The sequence below is a fragment of the Protopterus annectens genome, chromosome 12.part0, assembly GCF_019279795.1.
Source record: "Protopterus annectens isolate FY-2018-M chromosome 12.part0, PAN1.0, whole genome shotgun sequence".
NCBI classification, from domain to species: domain Eukaryota; kingdom Metazoa; phylum Chordata; order Ceratodontiformes; family Protopteridae; genus Protopterus; species Protopterus annectens.
Window position 1 is genome coordinate 38,175,281 of NC_056746.1, and position 18,849 is coordinate 38,194,129.

The 18,849-nt window shown below is 33.6% G+C and overlaps 1 pseudogene; it reads left to right on the plus strand.

Annotated features, from left to right (window-relative positions):
* The first annotated feature begins 16,516 nt into the window (after positions 1 to 16,516).
* LOC122816129 lies at positions 16,517 to 17,863 on the plus strand (annotated as a pseudogene).
* The last annotated feature ends 986 nt before the right edge of the window (positions 17,864 to 18,849 follow it).

Genomic DNA, 18,849 nt, shown 5'->3' on the forward strand with positions numbered 1-18,849 from the left:
GCACCCAACTTACAATGCATTGCAGTGTTAGAAATCCATCTACCTGGTGGGGGAATACAATCCACAACCTTTTGCACCACAGGCAAGTTTGCTACCTGTTGCAACACTGACATTACCTTGCACTGTTTAGCTGTTTAACACATTTTAGCTCATATATACTAGACTTGCAGTTCAGGGGACCACTGAAGAGCCTTGCCCAAATTTCTAGATGCCCCAAAGCACTATCTAGTTAAATGACTTGCTGAAGATCACACAGTAGGAATATGAAGGCCTACAGCTCCCAGCCTTAACCATCTGTGCCAACTACCAGACTTTTGACGTATTAGTAAGAATTAATGTAGACACTTAAGAAAACAGACATTATTTGTTTTAATTTTTTAGCATGTTTGTTTCTATGTGTAACATTTCAATAAAAATATTAAGGAAACAGAATGAGGGGTTAATTTTTGTGAGGTATCTATTTTTGTACTTTCTATGGTAATAAGCTGAAATGTTCTGTACTGAGATGGGTCTTTTCCAGTGCTTTAAAGGAGTTCATACAGTTTGATTACTTTGTATAATGTAAATTTGCCTGTGTCACCAGAGATAATTCAATAACGGTGTTTTAAAAAGTTCCATAAAGGAGGTCATTCATAACATGGGGTGATCAATATTTCAGGAAGTTGAAGGACTGACCACAGGTGTTGTGGCTTAACGGCAGTATAGACACGGGTGATAAAATCAAGATTGGCAACAAAATTCCCAAAGAACAATACATAACCAAAAACGTGGGGATGTGATAATAACATGAAAACTCTGGACTGGTAAGTGAGCTATCATTTCAGGTAAACCATGTGTCAGAGAAAGTCACTGGACATCACTGACAACTTCTGTCATCCTCAGCTACTAACGGGGGCATCTTTTAACTGGACAGGGTTTTGTCATTCTTCTGAGGTGTCACATTAGCCAGACTTTCTTAAGGGACAGCAGATGCCTTATCTCCATAACGTTACCATTGTTCTTGTCATGTTGTCATGCACTTTGAGTACGAAGACAGAAACATTTCAAGGAAATGTGGTCATATCAACTCCTAGAATGTACGATGCAATACAGAGTGAGAGGTCAGTAGTAAAAGGACAGCAGGCTTCTGGGGGATGGATCCTGTTGACAGTCCTGGAAATGTTATTGCAGTACCCAGAAAAGCAAAACTTCTAAGTGTAGGAATACATTCTAAAACTGAGACACTTCTATCTTAAAGTATTTCCACTACTCAAAGGTACAGCAATCTTGGAGTTTTTATGGACAGGTCCAATGATAAAACACAAGACAGGTTTTTACAAGATGCAAAATTAAGAAAAGTTTGACATTTGTTGATTTATTTATTTATTTATTTATTTATTTATTTATTTATTTATTTATTTATTTATCTATCCTTTTGAACAAGGTTAGTCCCACTGGGTTAGTAGCCTATTTTTTGGGGAGACTTGAGGTGGTATTTATGGGTTTAGGCACATAGCCAGCATGACATTTCCCTGTGGGGACACATGGCTGAAGTGACATTTAGCTGCAGAGAAACATGGCTTTTTGTGAATTCCCTGTGGGTATAGAGAAGCACATACTGCCTTGCCCACAGCTTTAATAATCAAGTGCATGGGGGCAGAACTAATGATTGTTGTACCCAGGCTAAAGCACATGGCTATGCATCGACAACATGTAGAGGCGCGATACAGCACGGAGAAGCAGAAGTAATGATTGTTGTACCCAGGCTAAAGCACATGGCTATGCATCGACAACATGTAGAGGCGCGATACAGCACGGAGAAGCAGAAGTAATGATTGTTGTACTCAGGCTAAAGCACATGGCTATGCATCGACAACATGTAGAGGCGTGATACAGCACGGAGAAGCAGAAGTAATGATTGTTGTACCCAGGCTAAAGCACATGGCTATGCATCGACAACATGTAGAGGCGCGATACAGCACGGAGAAGCAGAAGTAATGATTGTTGTACCCAGGCTAAAGCACATGGCTATGCATCGACAACATGTAGAGGCGCGATACAGCACGGAGAAGCAGAAGTAATGATTGTTGTACTCAGGCTAAAGCACATGGCTATGCATCGACAACATGTAGAGGCGCGATACAGCACGGAGAATGTCCTGCATGTTAGTGCAGTCACAGTTAGGCTCCAGTATGCATTTTAGGTAATGTTCTCTAGATACTGTGAAAGGGGTAATGGTTCACATGCACTACTTATAAAGGTGCTGCCAATTGTGTTTTGCATTTTTACTGCCACTGACATGCCCACTGACCAGTTTGCTGCTAATGCCTGTCATACTTCCTGCTGTGTTATGTTGCATTGTGGGCCATGGACATTATTTCCCCCCTGTGCACTTGGTCACTGAAGTTGTGGGCATGGCACTGCACTCTTCTGTTTACCCACAGGGAAGTCACATAATCAATATTTCCCTGCAGCTGAATGTCATTTCAGCCATGTGTCCCCAACCAAATTTTCCACAGGGAAATGTCACACTGGCTAGGTGCCTGAACCCAGTATTTATACTATCTAGGTGAAATTTGGTCAGAGCATCAGGGAAATTCCCCTACTCTTGGTAGTCAGGAGAAGAATTTATGTACTACACATCCTGACTTCCTCTCCAGGCACAGAGGCAGCCAGGAGAAACAGGGATAAAACATGACTGATTCAGCTCTTGCTGAAACTGAAGTGAAAGTTGTTGAAAATGTAGTTTAAATGGTAGAATCACTACCAGAAGGTTTGTTCTGGTGATGTGTGTGCAGACAAAACAGTGACAATGGAGGAAAAGGAGATTGTGGCTGAAACAGAGATGGATTCAGAGGAAAACCTTCAGAGGAGATTGTTTGAAGGAGAGACAGTTACCCTTGAGAAATGCATAATTACAACCCTCCAATCTAGGGTGGGGTTGCAGGATGATTATTTGGAAGAAATGGTAAACCAAAGTTAGCCAGAAAATGGAGCAGCAATTTCATGGAGCGACGTCATGGAAAAAATAAAGGAAGAAAAAGGAGAAGAAGAGACCATGCCAGAGAAAGTTCCAGAGACAAAAAACCTAGGCACAAAATGTTGGAGATGCAAAAAAGAAGAAACAAAAAAGAAGTGAACAGTTTGCGTAAGCAGTAAAGAAGAAGAAAGTGTGGACAGTTATGAGGTTGTGATGCTGTCATAGCACCTGTGGGCATCAAAGCAAAAAATGTAAGTGTATATATTTTAATTAATAAGCAGACATTTTTGTGACTTGATATTTTAGACTGGGTAGGCTATGGAAAGTTTTTTGGGTGCATATGAACAAAAGAAAAATATTTATCCATGGTCAGAATATGTGGTGCAAATGTTTTACAGACAGAAAAAAATAATAATGATCCAGTTTAGAACCGAAATTGAAGCAAAAAAACTGAAAGAACATTTGTTACATATAGTCAAGAAGTAATGGACTCTACAAAAATATATGATGAAAGAGAACTATGGACTAGTGGATGGGAATGTGGAGTAATACTGAAAATGGAAAATGGTAATGTTATGCATGTACCTAGCATTATTAATGTTAATGGTAAAAGGGTTTTTGTGAAATACAGGCGTCAACCAAAGACTTGCTATTTTTGTGGGAAAAAAATGATAATTTAATCAATAAATATGATAAAAAAGATTTAATGTGGTAAAACAGGGCATAATGCAAAAAAATGTGATTTAAAGTGCCAAAAATGTGGCAATACAGAGCATTCATGGTTATAATTTGAAATAAATGTGCAGGAAAATGAAACTGAAGTTATGCAGGAGAAATATGTAGAAGAATGTGTTATACAAGAAAATGTACAAAAAGATGACTGATAAAGAGGTTGTACATGAAGTTGAAGAAAGTAACAAGAAAAAAGAAATGGGGACAAGTGGGGAAGAAGATGACTGACATGCTGTAAGAAATAAAAACAATTTGATAAGGAAAAGTGTTAAAGAAAGGAAAAGAAAATTCAAAAATATAATGCTTAGAGAAAATAAAAAAGGAAAGGGGATACAATTTTTTATTATACTAACTGTTCTTAAAAGCTGAAAATATTAGCTTTAAATGTGAACAGTATGAACAATCTTAAAAGGAGAATACCTATATTACAATGGCATGCTGCAGTAGATGCACATATTATTGTTTTAGAAGATATCAGATTATTAACAGAGGAAGAAAGAACACAAAGTGAAAAACTTTGGAATGGTGCTGTAGTTTGGAACAAGGGGAAAGAAATGTGCTCGGGCATATGTAAATTATGTCAAGAAAGCATTAAAATATTAGCTGCAACCATAGTGGAACTAGGATGAATTATGGTAATAGACTTGAGATGAAACAAATATGTGTTAGAATTATAGCTTTATATGCATATGTACCAAAAAAGAGAGAGAAATAATGTTTGAAAATATTCTTGAATATGTTTGTGTAAATATGGATGTTATAGGGGTGGGTGATTTTAATTGCAATTTAAGAAAAAATAAAAGCAATTGTGATGTTAAAATGGTTAAAGAAATTATGAGAAGTGGAAAGTTACGTATATGGGAGAATAACCACTGGAGCTACAAAAAGGAATAAAATTAGGATAGAAATTGATTATTTTTAATATCTGATGGTTTAATATTTTAAAAAGGAATTGACTATGCTGCATTTTAGGATTATGTGGTCATATGGGTTAAAGTACAGAAAAATGAAGAATATATAAGAAAAGGAATAAGGAGAATTAATGAAAAGGAATTAGATTTAGAAAAGAAAAGAACTTATGGAATTATGGAAAAATCATACGACTATGAGAGAGTTTTATGAGAATTAGACTGTTTGATGGCCTAATTTTAAATACAAATATATAAATCGTATTTTTAGAATGTATAAGGAAGAAAAGAAGAAAAGAAAAAAAGAGATATAAAATATTAAAATGATTAATAATATAACCCCTGGTGAACACAGGAAAACTAGCAGGATATGGAATGCCAGTATATGAAACAAAGTTAACAATTGCCTGTTGGTTAACACACACAGAAGATGCACAGTTCAATTCATCAGTTCTTTAACATACCAATTCGGCAGCTCTCGTAGCAAGTTGTATAAAGCGTAACGCTGTGGAAGTCTTTCAAAAAATAGACTATTCAGTCCAAGCTATTAATGCCACACTCACATTAAAATCCACATAAAGATATAATTCTGTAGAAACTTCTCAAAAAAACCTTCAGTAAATCGACTATTCAGTCCAATAAAAGATGCATAGTTACGTGAACCAGAACACAATTTATTCGGGTGAGCGCTTTTGCTTACAGCTTTTTCAAACCACAAAAACAACCTATCAGTGGCTCACTTTTATACACATATTCAATTGATTAAATAGTATTAATTAATCAATTAACATTAAAAGGCATATGCTAAACAACTGTCAGTTTAAAAATAAATAAGATAGAATTATTTATTGCAAATGTACATATCTATTTAAAATCATGTTAAAATATTTGAACAATAATACTACTAGCTAAACATAAAAAATGTATGTATGAAATATATGTTATTACAAAAATACAAAAATGTATATAAATGTATGTGTGTGAGATTGTGTACAAATGTATGTATGTATGTTTTGATGTTCATACATATATAGATAAAGGGTATAAATATGACAAGTATGTAAATGAAAACATTTACTGTGCAAATAGATGGGCAAAATTGTAACATTTAATACTAACATTTAATAAAATGTGATATAACACTGATAAAAACTAAGCAGTGATGTCTAGAAATTACATTTTAATGTATAGGTAATGTGTTTTAACATGATTTTAAATAGATATGTACATTTGCAATAAATAATTCTATCTTATTTATTTTTAAACTGACAGTTGTTTAGCATATGCCTTTTAATGTTAATTGATTAATTAATACTATTTAATCAATTGAATATGTGTATAAAAGTGAGCCACTGATAGGTTGTTTTTGTGGTTTGAAAAAGCTGTAAGCGAAAGCACTCACCCGAATAAATTGTGTTCTGGTTCACGTAACTATGCATCTTTTATTGGACTGAATAGTCGATTTACTGAAGTTTTTTTTGAGACGTTTCTACAGAATTATATCTTTATGTGGATTTTAATGTGAGTGTGGCATTAATAGCGTGGACTGAATAGTCTATTTTTTGAAAGACTTCCACAGCGTTACGCTTTATACAACTTGCTACGAGAGCTGCCGAATTGGTATGTTAAAGAACCGATGAATTGAACTGTGCATCTTCCGTGTGTGTTAACCAGCAGGCAATTGTTAACTTTGTTTCATATAAAATATTAAGTCAAGAAATATTCAGAGACTTAGAGAATAACATTTTCTTTTATGAAAAAGAAAAGAGGAATATAAAATGAATCAAATTAAACTTGACTGGTTATATAAACAAAAAAAATGTTTACAAGGAAACAAAGAAGAGGTAGTACCATATTTGAGTAAAATAATAAAAGGAAAATTAATAAGAGAATTAAAGAATAAGAAAGTTAAGCAAATAAGACAGCAAGAAGGAATATATGAAATTAATAAAGAATATGTATTGGAATTATTTGTTAAAAGAGAAGAAAACATAGAACAAATTTATAAAGGTGAAAAATTAAATAAGGGAGATAATGAGTATTTAGAACAAAAAATAACTGTGAAAGAATTCAATGAAATTCAAAAATACATTAACATGAATTCTGCAACAGGACTAAATCGAAATGAATATTGTATGCATAAAGAAATGGAGTGGTAAAAAATATTTTTTGTAGAAGTTATGAATGAATAGTTAGAAACTTGAATTAAAGAGAAAGAGATATGTACAGGAGTTATAAAATTTATATTTTAAAAAATAAAGAGGAGATAAACAATTGGAGACTTAAAGTTAAATAATATAGATTACACAATTTAAAAATGGATAGAATATATAACGAAAATGTATTCAGAAAAAAGGAAAAGGAAGTCAAGAATTATTATGAATACAAAGGACAGACTTAAATTCCCCAAAAACTTCTCCAAATAAGTACGAATGGCAACTAAGACAGCAAGAACACTAACGCTTTTAATCCAATACAGTTAGCACTTTTGTCTCATTTCAATGACCAAAACTTCTTCAGGCAAACAACTTCCCTGCAGACATCACATTAAATAATCACATTATATCACATGATTTCCCTCAGTTTCACACAAACTCCACCTTCCTTAAAAATATATAGATATATACTAAATATACAATAAAAATACATATAAATATAAAAATATATAAATATATATACAACATCCCTGTCTTATTTGCCATTTGTACTTATTTGGAAAAGTTATTATGGATAATAAAATAAATAATCGATGATTTCATTAATAAAAATGTAGAAGCAAAGGTTATGATAGAGGATACAAGTAAAGCTTATGATAATATTTAATACAAATCATTTTGTGCAATTTTGCAGACATATATGTAAGCAAAAATACAAGTAATAACATTTGTTTAAGAAAGGAACTATGTATAACTAAATGTAACTGTCTGGACTGGGAAAGAAATAAAAATAGAATGTGGGATAAAGCAGGGCTGCCCAGCTAGTAGTGTAATTTTCTCATTAGTTATGGATGCAATAGTGAAAGAAATTAATAAAATGTCAAGTAGCAGTGGATAAAAGATGAAGGAAGTACAATACTGTATAATTACTGTATGCAGATGATATTGTACTAATTGTTAAAATAAAGTATAGATGTGGGATCTCTCCTGTGTCCCTGCTAGACAGAGGCACAGTAAACTAATCTTAAAAGGATACCTTTTGTGACCTACTTTACAGAGGCACAGTAGGCTAATCTAATAGGGAGGCGGAAGCTAAATACACTCTGGCTAGGCTTATAAATGCCCTAGGGCAGATAGCCTAGTATCTACCTATGAACATATAAATGAAAAATTAAGTATAAATTTAAAAAAATGGTTTAAGTATAAATAAAGAGAAAAGTAAAGGATTTAGTTTTGAAGTTATGATAGGAGGTATTGAGTTCAATGAAAAATATATAAATATATTAGGAATAATATTTGGAAGGAATGAATACAAACAACAATGGGGTAATGTACTCAAAGAAGTTAAGGATATGACTATTTTTTGGAAATCATATAGATTTTCATATAGAAAAAAAGCACACTTGCTGAACACTATGGTGACAGGAAATGTTGCTAACATCTATACAATTCCTTTTAAGTATGAAAAGGAACTAATGATTATATTTTATTTTATATAGGGCTCTAGACTGAATCCTGTCAAGAGAATTATTTTATATATGAAAGAAGAGCAAGGAGGCTTGGGTTTAATAAAGCCAATAGTAGATGCAACATCTTAATTTTATATAAGGTATTAAAAGGAATTATGAAGGAAAATAAACACTAACAATACTATAAGCACAAAGAACTGTGGGAAGGAATGGAAGTTAAAAAAAGAAGTAAAAGCATTGTGAATGAAGAAATGAAAGAGTACCAAAACAAAATTGTGTTATTAAAATTAAAAAAGAATATATGTGAGAAAAATAGAAAAGAATGTAAAGATTTAGAAAGACAATGATGAGATGTAGTAACTATAAAAAGATTAAAGAATGCAATACATTTTTATGGAGATTGTCTATTAGAAAACTGCTGGTTAAGGCAAATATACCATACAAGAAAAAGTAATATAAAATATGTAATAAATGTGGAGAGTGAGACTACTGAGCATGTGTTTTTGAAATGTGAAAGTTAATAATTTGTGCAAGGAAATATGTAAACATAATAGGGTGAAAATGAGTTAAAATCTGAGCAAATAAATATGGACATAATAGAATTTGGTTATCATGGTGCATGAAAACAGGAAGAAGTGAAGAAAATAGAGTAATATTTTATGTTTCATGGACAATATATAGAATGAACGACTAAATGAAATTAAATACAATGGAAATGGCCTTTGACAAAGATTCTGGAGAAAATAATGTTTTGGTTGTGGATAAAAGAGTGGGAGGAATGCTTAAACTGAACTTTATAATGTATGGAGATTTGTAAATATATGTAAATAATGTAAATATGTAAATAACATGTAAAGTATATATCAGTAAAAAATCCTACTCATCATTGTTATGAGTGGGACCCATTTTTGAGGAGCACTTCCTGTTTCCATTCCAGGCACAGAGGCAGCCTGGAGAAGAGAGAGAGAAGGAAATGACAGAGTTGTGAATGAAATAAAGGAGAAAGTAAATACTGATCCTGGAGAATGTGTGCAGGATTCTGAAGAAATGTTTCAAAGAAACCTGTTTTATGGAGAGGAGTCTGCAAATGGTGCATGTATAATTGCAACTTAAAGAAATGGTGGTGCACAGTGAGCCAGAAAATGAAGGAGATGTTTCCTCGGGGGACTTCAGAGACAATCCTGAATAATTTTGGTGAGATGGAAAAGAAAACATATGCAGAGGAAGTAAAAGAAGGTGAAAGTGGAGTAGCAAAAAAGAAGGCAGAAGAAAATGAAAAATGGAACTACGTGATAAAGAATCAAAGTAAAGAAGACAAAGAAATGGACAGGTACAAAGTATGAGGCAACTTATTAGCTCTTTTGTGTGTAAAAGCAACTGAGGTAAGAGAATTTATTCTGATTGACAAAGAGACATGTTGTGACACTATATTTAAGACTGTTTTTTTCACTGGAAAAGTTTCTTGGAGAACATAAAAAAAATAAAGACTGTAATCCATGGTATCCAATTTTGAACATAGGTAGAAAGAGAGACTTTGAAAAGACATTTGAAAACTTTATGTAAAGAAGTACTGGATTTTGCAAAAGGTTTATGACAAAGGGGGTTTATGGTCTGATGGCTGGGATTATAATATTGTGTTAAAAACATAATGAGAAAAATATACATATACCAAGCATGATAAATGTGGAGAGAAACAAAAGTGTCAAAGTACTGGAGACAACCCAAAACATGTTTTTTTCTTTTTTTTTTTTCTTTTGGGGTTTCTTCATGGAAAAGAAGGACATTTGATAAGTAACTATGACAAAATAAAATATATTTGTGGAGAAATGGGGCATGATGAAATGTTAGAAATGTAACAAAAATGGGCACGTATGGATGGATTAAAAATTAAAATAAGAGTAAGGAAAAAGAAAGAAGAAAATGAACAAAGAAAATAAATTTTAGAATTAGTAGATATAGAAGAAAAACTAGATGAGCAAAAAATAATAAAGAGGACGTAGAAGAAGAAGACATAAATCTGGAGGTAGTAAAAAAAATAATTCTATTGGTTAAAGAATAAAAGATGGAAAAAGAAAATTCAAAGGGATAAGTACACAAGAAAAAAGAAAGGAAACGCACAAAAAAGAATATATACAGCTAATGACTTGGAGCTGTTATAATGGCTAAGGTGCTGGACTCACAGACACAAGGTGCAGTGTTTGATTCTCACCTTTGGGAAGGAAATTGGTTGGGTGTAGAATAGCTATTAAGAAATCTAATGTAGTAATTGGATATGATGTTATGAAACCATGAATCTATGGAAAATGAAAATTTGAGAGTGCTTTCTGTAAATGTGAATAGTATTAAGAATATAGTAAAAAGAATAGGAATTTTGGAGGGGTGTAATATGGGTGATGTAGATGTGATTCCTTTAGAAGACACAACATTTTCAACATTGGAGAAAGATTACAGAGAAACTATAGGAAAGAAAGATAATCTGGAATTTTGGAAATGAAAGATGCTCTGGAACGTATTCTATAAAATTACAGTAAGACTATTAGATGTAACTTTAGCAAAAATGGGAAGGTTAGCCATTGTAGATTTAAAATGAAAATAACAAGTATATAGAATTATAGCATTATATGCTTATACTAATTTTAAAGAAAGTAAAAGTTTATTTCATCAGATTTTAGACTATGTAATGATAAAGTCTCTTGTTATTATAATATTCATATTTAATTGTGATTTAAGAGGCAAGCATAAAAAGAAAGGAAATGATATAAGAAAATGTTAGAAGTTATAAGATGTGGTAAGTTTAAACTTTGAGACAAAAATTCATGGACTTACAAAAGGGGTATGTATAGAACTGAACTAGATTATTTTACAGTATCAGAAGGTTTATTTATAGGAGAAGTGGATACAGATAAAGGAAAGCAAGGCATATATAAAAATGGGCAAAGGAATAAAAGGGATAAATGAGAAAGCATTAAATGAAAAAGGAAAGAGATTAGTAATACAGTTCTGGAAAGAGCATATTACTATGAAAACATTGGTAAATGATAGTTAAGGAAAAAATATAACAAATATTTTTTTTTCAGTGGCAATATGATGTGAGAAAAGTACAGAAAGAAAAATATAAAAACATATAATGATGCATTGCAAGATTTAGAACATAACATAGCCAGGGAATTGTTATGGCTAAGCTTGTATAGGCCCTAGGGCTGATAGCCTAGTACCAACCTATGATAGAAAGTACTTTGACAATGAAAAAAAATAATATGAAAGAAATCAATAAAAATACAAGACTTGGTATATAAGCAAATACATTTTTTACAAGGAAAAGAGAAGAAGCATTGCACTACTTAAGCATATTAGTAAAGGAAGATGGTTGTACAATGAGAGAAAAAAGTACAAGGAGAAATAGAAAGAACTCAGGAAAAGATTATGAATAGTGTACTGTAATATGTACAAGAAGTGTTTAAAGAAAAAAGAAGGTAGTAAATAAAAATGAAAGTGTAAAAGTTAACAGAAAAAGAGAATAAAGAGTAGGAAAAGGAGATTTCTTTAAATGAGCTACATAAACTGTTAGATCAAGTAAACATAGATTGATTCTTAAACTGTTAGAACAAGTAAACATAGATTGATTCATAAACTGTTAGAACAAGTAAACATAGATTGATTCTTAAACTGTTAGAACAAGTAAACATAGATTGATTCATAAACTGTTAGAACAAGTAAACATAGATTGTGCTGCAGGACCAGATGGAATAAGGTATGAAATATATAACAATGTAAGGGACTGGCAAAAACAATTAAATAATTTAAATGAAGGTTTTATGTATAAAGAATTATGTAGTTGAATACTTAGATTCATATGTAAGGAAGAAAATACTAGACAATTAAACAACTGGAGACTGACAGTATTTAATAATAATGATTATAAGATCTTTAAGAAATAATACAAAAGAAATTTGAAACTAAAATGGAAAGTATGATGGAAGATACTATATATAGTATAAAGGGTAAGTGTAGTCAAGAATCATTAATGATACAGAAGTTGTGGATGATATTATGAATAGAAAAGAAGCAAAAATCATGATAGGAGACCTTAATAAGGCATTTAACACAATTGGACATTGAATCTTCTGTGTAACAATGAAAGAATATAAGTGAGAAAGTTAGGAAAAAAACACATGTCAGTGCATCATAGTAATAAAGTAAAAATACACGTAAATAGTTGCTTTAGCCAAGTGGTATGTATGAAGAGTGGTGTAAGACAGGGATGTCCAATGCACTGTAAACTCTTTGCATTAGTTATGAATGTGACAGTATGTGAAATAAATTACAAGATGAAAGAGATGGGGTATATAGCACCCAAAGGGTTAAGATTTCCAATTCTGTTAGCATAGCAGATGACATTATAATAACTGCATAAATGGATAAAAAATGTAACAATTTGCACAAATGAGTGTCTAGAGAAGATAGGCGTGGCTTTAAATAAAGAAAAGTCAATGTTTAGGCAATGTAGTAATGAGAGGGGGCTATACATTTTACAATAAATGAAGTTTTTGTGTTACGTATAAAACTTGGGAATAAAGATACAAGTATAATTTAATAGGAATAAAAAAACAAGAGAAGAAATAAAACAAACCTGTCTTTTCTGGAGAACATGTAAATTATCATTCAGAAAAGGACTTATTTGATAAATTCAGTACAGCTGGGAAAATAGCATACTTAGCAAGTGTATTTATGATGCCAACAGTATTTAAAATGGAATTATTGTTGATATTTTTTCATTTATATGGGGTTCTAGATTAAATCCAGTAAAAGAGGAATTTTGTATGTAAATAAAGAAGGAGGTTTAGGGTTAATTAACCCAGTGGTATATGCTGCTTCATTAAATTTGTTCAAAGTGTTAAAGTGGAAAAATGAAAAAGATGGGAGATTAAAACTAACACTGTATAAATATAAATATGATAAATTTTGGGGTATGGAAAAAGAGAAAAACAGTACATAAATGAAGAAATAAAATGTTACCAAGAAAAATATTTTTGTGGAAAATAAAAATTGATGATATAGAAAAAGATAGAAAAGTATGCTATAAGAAAGTAATGATAAAACATTACTATGTAAAACCACTGGAAAATCTAGCAGTTGAAAAAAATAAAGATATCAAAATAAGAAGCAAATGGTGTAATCAGAAAGTAGAATGTCAAGCTATTTTGTAGAGACTGGTAATAGTAAATTGCCAGTAAAAGGAAATATGGCAAATAAAAATAAAAGTGATAGAATATGCTTACATTGTAAACAAGAAGAAACTATGGAACATGTGTTTTTGAAATGTTTAAGAGTAAAAAAGTTATGGGGAAAATAAGAAGATTTTTTTGAAGATATAAAAGAAGTGCATAAAATACACATGGATATGATTAAATATAGATATAAGAACAGAAGTAAAGAATATGTTAAAAGAATAGATAAAACAATATTTTGGGTTATATGGAATGAAAGAATAAATTAAGTTATGTTTAATGGTAAACTGATTTTAGTAACAATATTAAGTAAAATCAGATGATGGGTATGGAAAAAGGAGTGGGGAGCGAATAGGAATGTAAAAATTATGAATATGTGTAAACAGATTTGTATATCTATGTATTTTTATATTTGTAAATATTTTGTAAATAAGAGTTATTTTTCTATAAAATAAAGGACCCCTACTCTTTTCAGTTGAAGAGCTGGTGGGCTGTAACTGTAAGCAGAATGGGAGAGAAGGAAGGGTGTGAGCATGTGCAACTTTTGCTGCAGGGAAAGATGAGTGGAGAAAGAAATTATGGTTTGTGATGATTCTAGAGATGAAGTCTTTGTCAGCACATATATATGTAGTGCAGCACGTGGATTACCACACAGTATGCTTACAGAAATCCAAAAAGGGGATTAGAAAATGATGTTTTGTATGCAATGAACAAGGTGACTGAACCATATGATGAGGGAGCAGTTGCCTGGTTGGACAATATTCATGCAGAGAAGCTAGAGTACATGGAGGTATTGATACTGGAAGAAGCAGATTTAAATTTTTTTTTACTGAAAGTGCTAGCTTGTTAAAGGACAAGTAAAAAAATGCCTTTTGGAAACTGAAAAGAACAATAACAATATAACTATTACTGATATTAATGTTTCACATGATGCGGTAGTTATAAAAGGGGTAGAAAAAAATCAGACAGTTACAAAACAAGTCAGTAGTTTAAATAGAGACTAAAATGGAGAAAGTATTGATAGACACTGTGTGGGATAATAATATTATTTGTACTTTAGGTTTTGTTCCAGAAGATGTGAGAGCCTTTATACATAGAGGGAATGAAGTCTTTTGTGAAATGATTTTTGAAACTTGAAAAAGTAGAAATGTTTGTGATGTTATTTGAAAGTAAATTCAAGAGGAAATTGGAGAAAGTTTTGCAGGAGTGGAAACACTTAGGAGAGATCGAGCATCCCCCTATTTTATGAGCAGGGTTGATGTAGAGAGTGATGGGAATAATACATCAGCCAGTATGTTGGAGTACAAGAATGGAACTAAGGTAGCTATATACTACACACAGGATGTTAACGAGATTAGGAATATTTACTTTAAGTATTGGGACATATTGACCGTTGACCCACTAATTCGTAATATAGTGGGTGACACACCTAGATTCATATATAAGAATCGTATGAACCTCCAGATGATCCTATGTTATCCTAATAGACATAAGAAGTATTTGCAACATCCTACTCCAGCCTCCACCAGACCCTGTAGGAATTGTAATTTTTGCCACATGATAGATAGTACTGCCACTTTTATACATCCTATTAGTCAACAGTGTTTTAACTGCTATGGCTACATGTGACACAGAACATATTGTTTATTTAGCCTCCTGTACGTCTTGCCCAGCATTTTATGTGGGCAAGACGGACAGAAGGCTTAAGGATAGAATTAGAGAGCATCAGTACAATATTCGCATCAAATCAAATAAAAATGCCCTCTCGAAGCACGTTTTAGAAACATCTGTGCAACATAGGTTTAAGTTTTTGGTCATACAGGTTAATATACCTACGATTAGAGGAGGTGATGTTATGAATTATACAGAACAGAATGAGACCAGATAGATTATTAGGTTGAGAGCAGATAGGAGCCTGGGTTAAATGACAGAGTTCCCTTGAGACCCATGTTGAAAGGCAGAAGATTGAAGGTTTAATACATGGATTAGCCTATATATATATATATATATATATATATATATATTTTTTTTTTTTTTTAATATATTTATGTGTCTATTAAATATCCTGTTTTTATTAAAATGTTTCGTCTAACATGAAGGATTCCGTAGCGATTTTATTATGCCATTAGTACGCTTTAAATGAGCTGCTTTTTATTTTTCTATTTTTATATGTGAGATTGCAATGGTTAATCGCCATATGCCATTTAAATTGCTTGTTATGTAATTATCTTACAGGATATGATGTCAGTGTTGAAGAGTATATATAGGGCATTTTGAAAATATGTGGTGTTTTTGGCTTGAAGAAGCCCAGTAGGGTGAAAGCGCTTGCCATATTTAATCACCTATTCAATAAAATAGAAATTGTATTTATTCCGTGAAGTGAAGACTGTTTTATCCTTTGGTGAAGTGAATACTGCCTGTTTTGTGCTTTACTCTTATTACGGAGACTTGTTGATGTGGACTTTTCTTATCTGCTGCCTCATACTCCTGTGTTTTGCTTTCATTTGATTATTATTCTTGCGCAGGAGTGTTAACGTTTGGGTAGCATCTTTTGAAATTATTTTGTATAACCATGGAACAATTTCTTAATAAGATGGACAGATACGATGTTTAAAAGAAAATTTAAATTGCAGTTTATGACTGCAGATATAAGTGAAAGTGAATTCAAATATTTTTTGAAGAAAAATGTAAAATTATGATTATGATTTTAAAAACGTTCTGATGATAGAAAGCTTTTGAATGGGGAAGGGTACTGATGAGTTTGGAGAGCAAGGATGGAAATGTAATACATTTGCCTAGTTTTATAATTGTTAATGGAAAGAAAGGAATGTTAAGATATTGTGGGCAAGTGAAAACATGTTTACACCATGGCATGAGAGATCACTGAATAAACGAATGTCCTAAAAGATGCTGTTATCAGTGCAGCAAATTGGGAAATGGGGTTGTACACTGTATTTACATATTTACAGCCACATGTATACACATTTATTGCTATGTATCATCTTTCTCATAACATCGTGATTGTTATTGGGGCATTTGTCAGGTGTTGTATTGGAAAGGAAGGATGGCTGCTGTTTTCTCTACACTTCTGCATGCATTAGCAAGCAAGAATGTTACCAGAGTTTTGGCTGTATCATGTAAATATTCAGACTTTGCCTCAGAAACGTTTGAAACCAAGAAATGTGATGGCTTCCTTATTGAAACACTACCACCCATAACAGCTATGCTTACATGTGAGCAGGGCCTGTTGTACTACAAGACAATGCAGACAATTCACAAAATGGAGCTGAAAACAACCATCAATACAAACAAAAGATTATTAGGAGCTTCTTCCACTTGTATGATGCCCAGTGAGCATGCTGTGGTGGGATCGAAGCTGCTGTCATACCTGAAGACCATCTAATAACATCTTACATGGATCACACCATCAACTTTACACAAGGGGGTCTTGTTAAAAATTGTCCTGGCAGAGCTTGCATATAGAAGAAGCTGTTGTGCCAAATATGATCCATACACATGTGTACTAGACATTTCAATGGTGGGAATGGCATAGTAGGTGCTCAGACACCACTTGGAGCAGGTGTTTCCCTGGCTTGTAAGTATAGTGGCACAGTTCTGTCTGTATGGCAATGTATGGTGATGGTGCTGCCAGTCAGGGCCAGATTTTTGAGACCTGTAATGTGGCTACCTTGTATCTTCATTTGTGAGAACTGGAGCGAGTACAGATTATTACAAGAAAAGGGAATTTATCCCCGGTTTGAGGCTGGATGGTATGGATAAGGGAAATTATTCCCGGTCGGAGGTTGGACAGTATGGATAAGGGAATTTATCCCCAGTCTGAGGTTGGACAGTATGGATAAGGGAATTTATCGCCAGTCAGAGGTTGGGCGGTATGGATAAGGGAATTTATCTCCGGTTGGAGGTTGGACGGTATGGATAAGGGAATTTATCTCCACTCAGAGGTTGGATGGTAAGGATGCTCTTTGTACCACAGAGGCAATGAAATTTGCTGCAGAACATTGTTGAGCTGGAAAGGGGCCTATTTTGCTGTACCTACACAGATGCATTGTTACCATGGGGACAGTATGAATGATCCTGAAGTTAGTTAATGTACAAGAGAAGAAAGTCAAGAAAAAAAAAACGATCCAATTACATTAATGAAAGACAAAATGGTGAGCAGCAACCTTGTCAGTGTGGATAAACTAAAGAAGATTGATGTTGCCGTGAAGAAACTGAAAGAGGCTGTGCAGTTTGCTACTACAGTCCCTGAACCACTGCTGGATGATATAGCAGATCACAGGTACTACAAAGAACCCCTGATGAAGTGCATGGCTGCCATCCTTGGATGTCTGTTAGTCCCATGTACAATGTTGGGGTTTTATCTTGGCATGTACAAGTTAATTGGAAATGATACTGAAGTGTGACTTCACCACATTTTTAAGCATGGGTGTAATTGCTGCTGTTACCAGAAATAAAGGTATCAAATCTGAAAAAAAAAAAAAAACAAAAGATCCCCATTGTCATTCTTCCATAACTGACCCCCCACTCCCCACTGTCATTCTCCCATAACTGATCCCCCACTCACCACTGTCATTCTCCCATAACTGACCCCCACTCTCCACTGTCATTCTTCCATAACTGACCCTCCACTCCTCACTGTCATTCTTCCATAACTGACCCCCCACTCCTCACTGTCATTCTTCCATAACTTACCCCCACTCCCCATTGTCATTCTTCCATAACTGACCCCCACTCACCACTGTCACTCTTCCTTAACTGACCCCCACTCCCCACTTTCATTCTTCCATAACTGACTCCCACTCCCCACTGTCATTCTTCCATAACTGACCCCCAACTCCACACTGTCATTCTTCCATAACTGACCCCCACTCCCCACTGTCATTCTCCCATAACTGATCCCCACTCACCACTGTCATTCTCCCATAACTGACCCCCACTCTCCACTGTCATTCTTCCATAACTGACCCCCCACTCCTCACTGTCATTCTTCCATAACTTACCCCCACTCCCCATTGTCATTCTTCCATAACTGACTCCCCACTGTCATTCTTCCATAACTGACCCCCCACTCCCCACTGTCATTCTTCCATAACTGACCCCCACTCCCCACTGTCACTCTTCCATAACTGACCCCCACTCACCACTGTCACTCTTCCTTAACTGACCCCCACTCCCCACTGTCATTCTTCCATAACTGACTCCCACTCCCCACTGTCATTCTTCCATAACTGACTCCCACTCCCCACTGTCATTCTTCCATAACTGACTCCCACTCCCCACTGTCATTCTTCCATAACTGACCCCCAACTCCACACTGTCATTCTTCCATAACTGACCCCCAACTCCCCACTGTCATTCTTCCATAACTGACCCCCA